Below are 14,843 nucleotides of genomic sequence, written 5' to 3'. Positions count from 1 at the left end.
TAAAAATATGACTGCTTATTAAATAAAAATGTGACTGCTTATAAAACAAAAATGTGACGGCTTATTAAATAAAAATGTGACTACTTATTAAATAAAAATGTGACTGCTTATTAAATAAAAATGTGACTGCTTATTAAATAAAAATGTGGCGGTTTATTAAATAAAAATGTGACTGCTTATTAAATAAAAATGTGACTGCTTATTAAATAAAAATGTAACTGTCCATTAAATAAAAATGTGACTTATCATTAAAAAATGTGACTGCTCATTAAAAAATGTGACTGCTCATTAAGAATGTGACTGCTTATTAAATAAAAATGTGACTGCTTATTAAATAAAAATGTGACTGCTTATTAAATAAAAATGTGACTGCTTATTAAATAAAAATATGACTGCTTATTATATAAAAATCTGACTGCTTATTAAATAAAAATGTGACTGCTTATAAAACAAAAATGTGACGGCTTATTAAATAAAAATGTGACTACTTATTAAATAAAAATGTGACTGCTTATTAAATAAAAATGTGACTGCTTATTAAATAAAAATGTGGCGGTTTATTAAATAAAAATGTGACTGCTTATTAAATAAAAATGTGACTGCTTATTAAATAAAAATGTGACTGCTTATTAAATAAAAATATGACTGCTTATTAAATAAAAATATGACTGCTTATTAAATAAAAATGTGACTGCTTATTAAATAAAAATGTGAATGCTTATTAAATAAAAATGTGACGGCTTATTAAACAAAAAATGTGACTGCTTATTAAATAAAAATGTGACGGCTTATTAAATAAAAATGTGACTGCTTATTAAATAAAAATGTGACTGCTTATTAAATAAAAATGTTACGGCTTATTAAATAAAAATGTGACTGCTTATTAAATAAAAATGTGACTGCTCATTAAATAAATATGTGACTGCTCAATAAATAAAAATGTGACTTATCATTAAAAAATGTGACTGCTCATTAAAGAAATGTGACTGCTCATTAAGAATGTGACTGCTTATTAAATAAAAATGTGACTGCTTATTAAATAAAAATATGACTGCTTATTACATAAAAATGTGACTGCTTATTAAATAAAAATGTGACTGCTTATTAAATAAAAATGTGACTGCTTATTAAATAAAAATGTGACGGCTTATTAAATAAAAATGTGACGACTTATTAAATAAAAATGTGACGTCTTATTAAATAAAAATGTGACGGCTTATTAAATAAAAATGTGACGGCTTATTAAATAAAAATGTGACTGCTAATTAAATAAAAATGTTACGGCTTATTAAATAAAAATGTGACTGCTTATTAAATAAAAATGTGACTGCTTATTAAATAAAAATGTGACGGCTTATTAAATAAAAATGTGACTGCTTATTAAATAAAAATGTGACGGCTTATTAAAAAAAATTTGACGGCGCATCAAATAAAAATGCTTGTACTTGTGTAGAATTTAATTAACTGCTCGGCTTTGCACGGAACATGCCAGCTTTTGTCGAGCTTCGCCGATGATCAAAGCGTAACAAAACTATATAAGAAAAATACTGAAGAACACATTTGAAAATAATAAAATCACCAGAGGGGAAACAAATTAAAAGATAACGAAATATAATGAACAACAATTTGTCGTAACATTTTTTTCTTGTAATTTTTTTAAGAGGGGAAAAATAAGCAAGTTGTATTTTCTTGATTCAATCATTTTTTTTTTTTAACAAAATTAATAAGAAAACCCAGTTTTTGTGTGTTTTTCATATTGTTAACAATGGTGTAAATATAAAATACTATTTTATGTGTTTTTCGTGCAATATTTATTTTGCAGTTTTTTTTTATTTTGTAAGTAATGTAAAGTAAACGTTTTTTTATGTTTTTCTTTTTCTGAATATCTTTTCCTGTAAGGTAGAACTGAGCAACCATTTTTTTTAATTAAATTAAGACAGCCGAGATATTCCCTTAGGATTAGGTAAACTTTTCTACAGTTGCATTATATGATGTTAAAGTGGGATAAGAAAAGACAGCGGATTTGGAAGAAACTTTGTCGACCCAATCGGGTAGCTTTCCGATATATGGTTTAAGATGGAGACAAATGGATCATTACCAAATTTCTGTTTCCACATAAACTCGAAAAGATAACTGTCTCTCGGCTGGTCTCGTTGATTTTTCCCTCCTATATTTTCCCCAAATATCGTCTGCTCTCTTGCCTCGCATTAATTGACATCTTAACGACAGATTGCTATGAAAACCAAACGCACGACGTTAAGCCGAGCGGACGCTGAGTTACGTCTGGTTCAAATTTTGCGCACATACCAAAATGTATTCCGTTTAAAGGGAGTAAACTCAAAATCTTCGGATAATACAGTTAATTTAATATATTCTCCATTCCTCTCACAATTTCTCGTTTCATTCACGTAAACCCTCATCCAAACCAGCAAGTTTATCAGAGTTTCAGTATTAGTATTATGATGGAATGCTACCTAGGATTAGCCGATAATGACTAAGGACCCCCGTGTATGTTTTGTTCAAGCACTTACCGATTAAAGCAGCATTCCATCTTAATGAGTTGTACCACGACCTCCTAAATACGAGGCTGTTTCACTAAAAATCACGTGACATGCTAATATGAAAGATTAAGTCCAACAGCCACGGACCCAGAGTACCGACTATTACGAAAGATGGTTATTTTCAGTATCAATTTTCAAAGAAATTATAGAGGGATTTATAAAACTGGTTCAAATGTGAGTGTATTTTATTTTCCGAATGGTAATGAATTGTTTTATATTTGGACACGTAGAATTAAAAGATAGTATGTCTGCAGTGAAAATGCTCTGAAATTTTGTATTCAGTGTTAAGTACATATAATTACTGATTCACAGGTAATTTTAACTTTAAGTAAGAAGGCATCCGGTTGCAAATAATTTTTTAAATGATGATTTTTACAAACCATTTTTCTGACAATACAGCAAATAATCTTGAATTAGTTTTCTTTTAAGTATCTATTTTCCAATAAGGATCTTTAAAAACGAATTTTTGGCCAGAAAGTTGAAAACTACATTTTTTATTTATTTATCTTTTATTTCATTTTTTTTAGTTTCCAAAACTTTTAAACAAATAATTTTTGCACGATATTTTCCGGTCTGTTTTCTTAACAATAACCAAACGTTTTCTGTCGTATTATTTATTTATTTTGGAAGGTTTTCGATATCGGGAGTCCATAAACGTAGCAATACGTTTAATCACGACCATAAGTATTATAACATGTTTATTTATTCCTATTAAAATTAGACAATTCCGATAAAACTTCGCTTTAAAAAGAACATTTCAAGTTTATTATTTCTTTGTGGGAGATTTTTTGTATAACAATATGTTTTTAAGTAATGTCTATCCTCGGGCAAAAGCACAAGTTCAGAAACACAAGTATATTTCTATAAAAAACCGTGTAAAGTAAAACTGTGTGTATATTTATTCACAAATAGTTTATAATTTTATGCATCAACAATAGATCAAGTTTATACCACTTAGAAATTTCATCAATTACTTAGTTGTTGCCTCTTTTGTATTTATTCAGAATGCGAGCCCTGTTGAAATAATAATGTTATTATTTAGAAATCCATTCTTAACAAAATTATCCAACAAACGTTTTCTATAATTTTGATACAAAAATACATACTTCTGTACTAGTAGCTTGGTATTTAAATTATTTCTTGGAATTTGAATTGTTTTAATTTTAAAATTTATTTATCGTTCGATTTTAATTTTTTTTTTTAATTATTGTGTTTATTATTTCTTTAATTCATGATTCAGACTTTTGCAATATTTTATTTTCTCTTTTTTGCAAGCATACATAATTTGACATACTTGATTATTGTTTTTACTTTTCAATTTTTATTGAATCAGTTTCTGTATAAATCGAATCCTGTTCCCGAATTTTATTTTTTAACTATTAGGTTGAGCCAAAACTTCGTTATCGCGTGCAAAAATTGAAATCTTACTCGTCAATAACAATAATAAAGACCATCATTTTCCAAGAGTTTCTGTCATCGATCTGCAAGCTTTTGAATCTGGTCAAAAAACCATTCAGTCGACTTCGAATCAAAGAATTCTTGACACGCTTCCTCGACTTCGTGAAACGAGTCGAATCGGTAACTCTTCAGAAAATGTTGCATTGAGCGGAAAAGGCCGTAATCTGATGCATCACAGTCAGGATTGTAGACTGGATGTGGCAGAACCTCAACGATGTTCAGCTCTTCAAACTTGTCTTTGGTCTTCCTGGCCATGTGTGGTCTGTCATTGTCATGCTGTATCAAAGCGTGTTTACGGTTGACCAGAGCCCGGCACTTTTGCTTCAACTTTTCGGAGACTAGCCGCTAATCAAGGTCCAAAGGACACTCAAGTTTAACGGTTTTTATAGACATATTACGTCTCTATTATATATTTTCTTCTCTTCTCTATATAAATAAAATGAACTCATTTTTTTTTCGTCTGGCTTTGATCTTAATAAGATTAAGAATCATGATGCAGATGTACTATGCATAAACTGCATCACAATATCTGAGCTGTGTTATAGGCATATTAGCTATTCACTAACTCGCAGATCGGAGCTTCCTATATTACATCTTGTGAGAGTTCACTGCCAAAACCGGTTACGATCAATGGAAGTTGTAAAGTCATCTCTCTCTAAAAAATTCATACTTCCACCGCCACTCATTTACACCGTCCGTGACCATTCACAGGAGACAATTAAGGACGAACGGCGGTTTAGGTTTTCATAAAAACTGGACTGCAATTTAATTGAAACCACCACGCTAACTTTTGCGTTGGTTAAAAATAAAAACAAACACAAACCAAAAAACTTTACATTTTCTTACAGTGCATTAAAACTTATGATACTTCAATTCCGTTTTATTTCGCATTCTTCGTCAATTACAACATCGTTTTCTTTGCTTTTGGGAGGGGGTTCCATGTATCTACTCTCTATTTTTCATTTTCCCGATCTTTCCCTTTCTCAAATTTATTTCTTTTCTCTTTCCGTGTTTCCTCTTTTTTTCGGCAAGTTCACCATTGTTTCTTTTCATTTTTACTTATTCATTTTTTTTTATAAACTTTCCTCTGTTTCTGTTTCTACGAACTTTACATTTTGTTTATTTATTTTTTCCCTCTTTCCGTTTTTCCTCTTCCTTCGGCAAGTTTAAGATCGTTTCTTTCTTTGTAATAAAGCCGGATGTTTTTAACACTAAAAAAAAACTAAATTAAATTACATGGATTCATTCCTTCTTCTTCCGTTTATTCGCACTTTATTCGCTGTCTTTCCAATCTCTTTTATTTTTTTCTCTTTTTTTTAATAAAAACATATCATATATCATTTCCGTTGCATTTCACTTTGTTCGATACCTTTCTCCCGATTTTCATCGTTTATTTCTTTCTTTAATTTATTTATTACTTTTTTTTCAAGTTTTTCCTTAGAGGCGGCACTAGAAACCCATTTTTTTTTTTCATTATTCTTCCTTTTTTTTCCTTCTTTTTGGGTTGGAAACGTCCGCCTCACATTCGCATATAACAAAATATTTGCTCGGTAGATTTCGGCGTGCTAAAACAGCGGGGATGGGATTCTTCCATTACACTAACTCGAGCCACAGCAACGCGTGCCAGCGTACAGCTAGTATATATAATTTTAGTTATTTGTTATATCTATATCGATATCTCTCTCTATATATATATAGCCAACCACATATGGTACTGTTTCTCTGTTTTACAGCTCATCAGTGCAGCTAGAAAAGCAACTACCTCAAGCCAGGATCGAAACCCGATCGCCTAAACGACAGTCCTCGCTTCTAACTATTGCGCTATACTGCTGCTGCTGCTATGCGGGAAGTGAATTAACAATGTTTTGATATTGTCCAAAGTATCTAAGCTCAATTTATTTACACAAAGAGCATCGCTTCATACGCTAATGGCAATTTGTATATCACTTCCCAAATGCTCAACCTGATAGAGAGCGTTATATATATATATATATATATATATATATATATCATGGTAGATTTGTGGCTCAGTCCTAATCTTTTGACGGCAGGGATTGCAGCACCTACGCTGATGATTACGTAAGCATGAGGCATTAGTGTCTGTAGGTATTAAGCATAATTACTGTATAATTAGAATCATCGTGCCCATTTTAGGAATACTCAGTGGTGGACATTGTCTGCGGAATAATACCAAAAAGGTAGTCAACTAGAGTTTATGCAATATTCACGACTTCCGCTCGTCAGAACACTCTAAATTGTCTGATGTATTCACCCGAAATCGATGTTTAATCATTCTAAATTCCTTTCATTCTTGTCATAATAGTTAGGTTTCCTACGAGTAAAGAACATGGCTTCATGGCTGGGTTCGAATCTCGTGGCCGGTATAAAGAATAATTAGTGCTTAATTATAGGTATGGATGCATAGATAGATAAACAGAAATAAATGCGGTAAGAACACAAAGGAATGTGTTTCCTGTATGTTTGTTTTTTGTTGCATGTCTAATTGTATCGTGTACTTTTTCGGATACGTTATTTTTCCCTTCAAATATCAAAATAACTACACTTAGTTAAAATCCCCCGAAAAAAAAAATCGTTAAATAAGTTCAAACGACTAAATGTGGAAATGTATCTAGAATGAAACGTATAAATATAAAACGAACCACCTAGACATTAGAATGTGTATGTCGTCATGTAGTAAGTAATGTGTGACTTACTATCGATCCGTTATATACGTACAGTTTTGCACACCGTTTTTTTTTTTTTTACAATTCTTTAAAAGAATAAATTAAATAGTAAAAAAAAAATGTGGGACGCAAATAACATAAAAGGAAAAAGGGAGGTATCTCTGACTAGCAACACTCTACAAATGAAGTTCGCGGAATCATTTTTTTTTATTATTATACAAAAAGGAATAAAAATAAAAAATAGCGAAAGAAAAAATACGAAAGAGCAGTTGACGTCCATAACCAATTAGCCGGCAAAAATAAAAATGTTTCTCAGTAAATTGGGGCCATTTTTAAACTTAAAAATAATCGAACACCTCAAAGATAAACATCGCCAAACACTTTTTTTTTAGTACGCGAGGCACTTTTCCTTACAGATGTTAACTATTAATTGGGTAAAAATTACACAACAACATATATATATATATATATATATATATATATATATATATATATATATATATATATATATATATATAAACGCATAAGAAACAGAGTTTCCAAAGTTTACCTTCTAGCTTGCATGCATACTATTGGTATAGTTTTAGTACATGCACACACCCACACAAACATACACATCACACACACACACACACACACACACACATATATATATATGCATATATATATATATATATGTATATATATATTACATGTACATATATGCAAACATATATTTTTATATTTGTGCATGAAAAAAGTCAATGTATACTAGCTATGTAAGCTGTGAATACCACGTATTTTTCCCTTCCGTCGTCTTTTTCTTCTAGATTGCAAGTATACTATTGGCATAGTTTTAGTACACGCACACACACACACAAACATACACATCAAACAAACACACACACACACACACTCACGCACACAAACATACGCATCCAACAAACACACACACGCACGCACTCATACTCACACACACATATATATTATATGTACATATTTTACTCCAATAGTTTCTTCCACAGAACTACAAGTCTTTGGAACTCCTTTTCGGGGTTCTGCTTTCCCAACTGTATTGATATGCAGAAGTTCAAGTGTAATGTGAACAAATATTTGCTGCTCATCTCCCTTCATAATACCCCCGAAAATTATGTCCCCGATAGTAACCCCCTACTTCAAAGTGGCACTGTGCCTTGTTTGGGGTGAAACTTGAATAATATATATATATATATATATATATATATATATATATATATATATATATATATATATATATATATATATATATATATATATAAAGCTGAACGTCTGTGTGTGGGGGGTCTGGTTACGAATAGGCTCCTATATGGTTGACTATTATAGAAAACTGGTCACATATAATGATACAAGATGTATCGAGACACAGGAATGGGTATGTTTGATCTGGCATAATGATGATTCATTAAAATTGTGGGGTCTGCGTACGCGCCTGGTCCACAAAGTATGGAAATAAAAAATTTAAAAATTAAAAAAAAAACACCTTTACAACTGTTTTTGATATAGATGCACATAATAATAATTTGATAAGTATGTTTTAACTTAAATAGGGATGGTATAATAAAATTGCCGGGTCTGCGTTCACGCCTGGCCTCCATAGAATGGAAAAAGTCACAAACTTTAATAAAGACTTTTCATATTTATCTGCGTAAGTACACTTTGATAATTATGTTTCAGTTTAAAGAAATATGGTATAATAAAATTATGGGGTGTTCGTTAACACCTGACCTCCATAGAATGGAAATATGTCACAAAGTTTAACAAGGTTTGTTTATATAGATCCACAGAATATTGTGATAAGTGTTTCAGTGTGAACAGGTATGGTATAATAAATTATGCGGTTTATCTCTTTTATTTTTACTTTCATGATATTTTGCTTTGGTTTCGATACCGCCAAATTCGAAGCTATCTCTTTACAACCCTTCCTATTCATAACCTATCATACTTTCATAAATCAAAGTTCAGTTTCTGTAGGCTGTTTTGTAACCCAGTCAACGACGGGTACGTTTGCTAGTATATATATATATATATATATATATATATATATATATATATATATATATATATATATATACATTTTTATATTTATGCATGAAAGGAAGTAAATGTATACTAGCTATGTTAACTGTGAATACCACGTATTTCCCTGTTTGCGTCCGTCTTTTGCTTATTGCACATAAACAAATTCATTTTATCCTTTCTGTTCTCTCTCTCTCTCTCTCTCTCTCTCTCTCTCTCTCTCTCTCTCTCTCTCTCTCTCTTCCTCTCACTCCATCTATCTCTTTTATATTCACTATACGCCTGTGTTAATATATGTATATGCTTATCCTTCGATTCCAATCCCTGCTTTCTACATTGCAAAACGTCCGCGGCAGAAAATCCTCTTTTCTACTATAACGACTTTCAGGGGCATTCACTTCTTGATATGTGCACCGAAAACCACATGACTCTTTCATAAACAGGGTCTCCTTCGCAGAATACTCCACGTTTTAAACACAATACTACAAAGCAGTTATTTTTTAATTCAATTATAAGCGAATACCTGTCGAGACGTCTTCCTACACGATCAAACTTGCCCTCCTCCCCTATACATCGTTTTCCATCCTCTCTTTGTATTATCCATTGTTTCGCTGAAAATTGAACTGAAATCTTGTTTTTACTGTACTGCGACGACGTGCGATACTCGTTACTGTTGGCTAAAGTATCTGACAAAAATAACAACGCTCAAGACCACGTTACATTTTACTCGTTAGTAAGAAAGTAAAAGAAAAAGAAGAAAAGAAAAAAATTTCGACCCACAAGTAAGAGAAGACATTCAAATGGATGCCCAGATGTCATGGAACTTCAGAGATACGAACAAACAGATGTTTCGGAATGGAAAAAAAAATTCCGAATGGTCTCGGTTGGAAAATGTTACACATCATTGATTCCGATGATGTGAAGAGATTATTCCTTCTCCAACATTGCACTTTACACGGCTCGCTAAAGGCCACCGGCTTACCGGATGTGGTGTCTAATAAGAGTATCCCTTTTGAACAAAAGAATAAAGGGAGATAAATCTGATAGATTTAAAACAGAGGTAAACCAAAGAATCCAGGGGCAGTAACTCAGTTCATGTAAAAATGGAATTTTCCATTTTCGTCTCTCATTAGCAAATCATTTTCCTTTTAAATTATAAAATAAGCAAAATTATAAAAAAAAAATAATTATAAAATAAGCAAAATTATAAACAATTTTAATGATAAAATAAGCAAAATTTGTCCCTTCTAATCATTGTTTTCAATCCTTTGTTTTTTTTTTTTTTGTTTTGTTCTTTTAGTAATATTCATTATTCCACTGACAACCCGATCCCCCTTGTTGCAATATTTTTTGTATTATTATTAGAGTATAGGTTATATTTATAGACAGGGGTGAAAAAAAAAACCTGACCAATCAGATGAAACCGCGCTTGGACATTAATTAATCAGAAACCGGAATCATTCTATAAAATATACTGAACCTTATGGAATTCCTGCCTATAACGTTTCGTTTTCACGCGTGAAGGAACTCTGCTCTTCATCTGCAAGAGTTTATAATTTAGGGCTTCTTCAAGTTGGATACCTATCGGCAACTCTTCGTCTTCGTCCTCACGCTTTTAAAAACCACAGCTTCTCTGGATTGATACTGCTATTTTGTGTGAACCAACATTTCTCTTCTTTTCTAAAATAAATTCAAGACTCCACCAAGACTCCTTCGGATTATCTACCAACCGGAACTCTACTTTTCGTCTTCGTCTGCAAGTGTAATAGCGTATGAGCGCGAGGGAAAATATCAGCAAAAGCTGTAAGATAGCTGGCTTGCAAAGATATTAGCAGCAGTAGCCGGAAAACGCACATATTCAAATTAGGAATTGTGCGCTAGCTAGCGCGATGAGAAAAAGAAAAGAATGACACTACGTGGTCTGAAAAAAAAGAAAAGGTGAGATTGAGAGAGAGAGAGAGAAAGAGAGAGAGAGCCAAGACAATTTCTTCATGGACACCAAACAGTCGGTGAACGAAGGCTACAACTCTACAAGCAGAGACAACTTATATTGCTGCATTTATCCTAATTGAGGATGACATTCAAGAACTGTTCTGCATGTTTATTTACCAAATATTGGATCTTATCTCATTTCATCTTGAGTCCCAAGGGGCTCACATATGCCCGATTATAGGCGCCAGCATTCCCGCCGAGTTTACCATGAAGATTCATGGATCCTTCCAAAGGAACAACGAACTAACATTCCGACAATAGGAATTCGAACTAAAGGCTCCATGCGTATGGAAGCAAATTAGACCACCGTTTTTAAAAGGACTATACTAGAACCAAAGAACATTCATTGCTGTTACTTATGAATAAATTTTGAGTTTGAAAGGTATGGTTTTTGTTTGTGGAATTCATTTGCTTCTGCAGGGAGGAAATTGAGATATGTGAGAATGATATTTCTTACAATAGACAGTACAAAATTAAATGATTTTTACGTCGAAATGTCTAAGTCCATAGTCGAGATTTTTATTAGATCTGGTGAGGATCATTCAGCGATGCTGACACTAAGCTCTACGCAAGCAAACAGACTTAACAGCATACACAATCCGTGCCCTGGAGAGGGTGAAGATATTACTATTATTTGATTCAGCGTTAGGGACAAGAGTTTTTCGAGATCGTCAATTTTCCAGGGAAACGCCGTTATCACGAATCCTATCAGTTTTAAAGTATGAAAATGTCTCCTGTTGATCAATGATATTCATAGTTGTACGCGTCAGATAATAGTGAAACGCGTTCGTAACATTTATCATAAATTCTATCATACGGCACTAACTTTCGAATTTCTACGCTTTATGAATACCTGTTAGAAATCACAGCGACAGCTTCTCGCTTCCCACTAATTGTAATAAATTTGAACAATTGGCGACGCCCGAAATCTGGTCTCCTGGAGAAAGGATTGGAGTTCTTGATTTTGTCAGCTTTTTTTTTTGTGAACACCACGAGGTAACAAATTTGTGTTCGACCAGTCGACAAAATGCGACCGAAAGAGAACCTTGTATGATTATTCCTTTGAAAGTAAGTTTCATAACCTGCCTTAGTAATGAAAGATATATATAAGGACCCTAACAGACATTGCTTACTCAACGTAACGTTTTATGTAATTTATACACTGACCAGTAACTTCTAGCAAGGTAAGTGTGGTTTGATGTTCCAATTTAGCAAGACTACTGGTCGCCCTATGTGAGAAGAATTTCCCACATAACAAGATTATCTGGTTGTCATAAGTATGGTAAAATATAAACAATAAAATAACCATTCCTCTTAATACTGCATGATTTCGTTATACGCGTAAGTATTCTACGAGTACTATATAAATAAGTAATAAATAAAGTGCCACACAAAGATGTTATATTTGATTTACTAACACATCAATATTAATAAAGAGCCGCAACTCCTTTTCAATAGTTACTCCACCCGTCTAGCTGAAACCACTGTCATTAATTTTCCCCACTGTGCCTATATCAAAACGTAGATTCTATGAACAAAGCTTTTTTTCATAGAAGTGCACGCCTGTAGAACTCTCTTCCGTTTGCCCGTTTCCCACCTGACTACAACTTGGATTACAACATAAACAAATTCCTGATAAACCACCCCCTTAAGTAACACTTTATCAAATCTCCATTACTAACGATTAATACGCTATTGTCCCATTGGTTACTGTACACGCAATAAACCTTGGATTACAACATAAACATTTCTGGCCTTTTGGCCAGATCAAAGTGTAGTATCTGTTCTTCAGATGCTGCACTAAGGATGATTTGTACCAGTCAATGGAGGGGAAACCCTCTATACTGGGACAATTATTTTTGGTAACCAGAGTGCCCCCTTTTTGCCTACTTTTAGGGGAGCTGGTTTTTACCTCACATTAAAAACGGCCTTGTGCCTAATTTGCTCAGTGGGGGAGCAAATAAATACCATCTGTTCTTCAGATGCTGCACTTCTATTTCTTGTTCTCTTTCAGTGGAGGAGAAATCCTTCACGACTGAGACAATTTTTATTTTTGTACCTTTTCTCCACGTTAAAAAAACGACCCTGGTGTCTAACTCTGTCCCGTGGGGAGGCATAGTAAATAGGTACAACATAAACAAATTCCTGATAAACCACCCCCTTAAGTAAGACACTTTATCAAATCTCCATTACTAACGATTAATACGCTATTGTCCCATTGGTTACTGTACACGCAATAAACCTTATCCCCGAGTGGCTTCCGGGTCTTGATACGTGATGACTACTATGTAAAAAAAAAACTGATCCATGATTCTCGCCTTATAATGTTAAGTATTTAGCAAAAGGGTTCAGCTGATACCATATTTTTACTTTTTGCTGCGACTCCAGTAGATTCGAACCCTGACTTCCTGGCTCATTATCGACCACTTTTACCGTTGTGCCATGTCGGCAGGACTGCGTACAAAATCGAAGTAAATCATGATTAAACACTAAAACAACTGTGATTCGTTGAGTTAATATTTATTACTTATTATTAAATATTAGAAAATTCGAAATTATATTTAATAATTATGTATTATAGTCGATGATTCTTTTTAATAAACGTGTAGTAAGGCAGCAGCGGTCAGCAGTTAGAGAGGCTACTACTGTGTTTACATATTAAGCGAGTCAGGTTTCTAACGTTGTCGATACATTTTAACACTAACCCGACGTATGAAAGTTTTACAAAGAAACAAATAGAAAGAAATTCGACATGAGTTTTTCTGTTTTGTTTTTTTTTTCAGTTGATAAGCATTTATTAACTGTCGTTTCCACACGAAGTCGCGTGGCACTATTTTCGAAGCCAGCGCAATATAGTTAAATCCTAGTTTTTCTGCCAAAGTTAATAAAAAAATGTATTAATTTACATCTTTAACCAACTGTTATGTATCTAATTTGTTTCACTGTATGCGGTCATCCGAAAATCTTGTTAAAAGTTCGGAGGATAAATGAGTCCTGCATCTTGTTTCAAGGTCTCTGTCATTCCGCCACGTGGTTAAAAATTTCTACCATGTCAACACGATCTTAAATTGTCTCTCTCTCTCTCTCTCTCTCTCTCTCTCTCTCTCTCTCTCTCTCTCTCTCTCTCTCTTTCTCTCCCCTCCTCTCTCTCTCTCACTCTTTCTTTCTTTCTTTCTCTCTCTCTCTCTCTGCCACGTACCTTTTTCCTTTGCTTCTTTTCTTTCCTCTTTCTCCGATCCCGCTGTAACGTCACGCTCACTCCATGGCTTGGTCATTAGCATACATGCGAGTTGCATCCTTACATAAGGTTTACGAAGTCAGTGCGTCAAGAATGTCTGTTCTGCATGAAGTTGCACCATCGGGTTAGGGTTAGTACTATTGATCAAAGTGCAGAATTGCAGATTTTTTCTCGACAGTGAGATCAATAATCTCCAGCAGTTTTCTGTGAAGCTGGAGAAGGTTTTACTCCAAACAAAGAACAGATTGGCGCAAGGGGCAACATTACCTTTTTCAGTCCTTGGATTTTTAATTTCAGTCCAAGCATGACTTTGATTGCCAGAGACGACCAGAAGACGACGGATCTTGATGCTGACCCCTCCTAGAGTTTAAATAATTATCTGTTAGCCGATTGCGGTCCGAATATAACATGGCGACTAATCATGTTTTACAAGAAATCATTTAATTAACCATGGATAACGTTATAAATAGTAGGGTTTTTTTTTTTTTGTTAATTTTGGAGATAAAAAAAAGTTCATTTACTGGCGTTATCCATTTTGAAATAAACGGGAACTTTTTCCTCGGTTCCAAAATCAACAGAGTCTGGACCATGGATTTAATGCCCTTTCCCCTGTTAATTGCGGTATGATGCTGGTCTTGTGCAGTTCTAGCAGGTCCATTTTCCCAGGGTTCTCTTCGAAAATGGGTTAGTTTATTGCTAATTGCCAGAAGCGTCTCTACCGAGGAATGTCGAGTGAACTGCCCAGGCATCTTCAGCAGGGTCAGAATGCTTCTCTTAAAATTCGATTATTCCCCCCCCCTACTTTCCGACTGTTGTGTTATATATCTCACTGTGGGAGAGAAATACATAATTCACTTCCTGGTAATAATCACACGT

General features: G+C 33.5%; 1 non-coding gene across 1 annotated transcript; it reads left to right on the top strand.

The window, feature by feature from the left end:
* The first annotated feature begins 12,472 nt into the window (after positions 1-12,472).
* On the top strand, positions 12,473-12,660 carry LOC145258518 (U2 spliceosomal RNA). The gene has a single exon (XR_013864103.1). It is a non-coding gene; the product is annotated as a U2 spliceosomal RNA (small nuclear RNA).
* The last annotated feature ends 2,183 nt before the right edge of the window (positions 12,661-14,843 follow it).

This window comes from Euprymna scolopes, chromosome 33 (assembly GCF_053919585.1).
Source record: "Euprymna scolopes isolate OS-2025 chromosome 33, ASM5391958v1, whole genome shotgun sequence".
Taxonomy (NCBI): domain Eukaryota; kingdom Metazoa; phylum Mollusca; class Cephalopoda; order Sepiida; family Sepiolidae; genus Euprymna; species Euprymna scolopes.
Note: the sequence above shows the minus strand (reverse complement) of the source record. Positions and strands in the feature narration are given on the sequence as shown.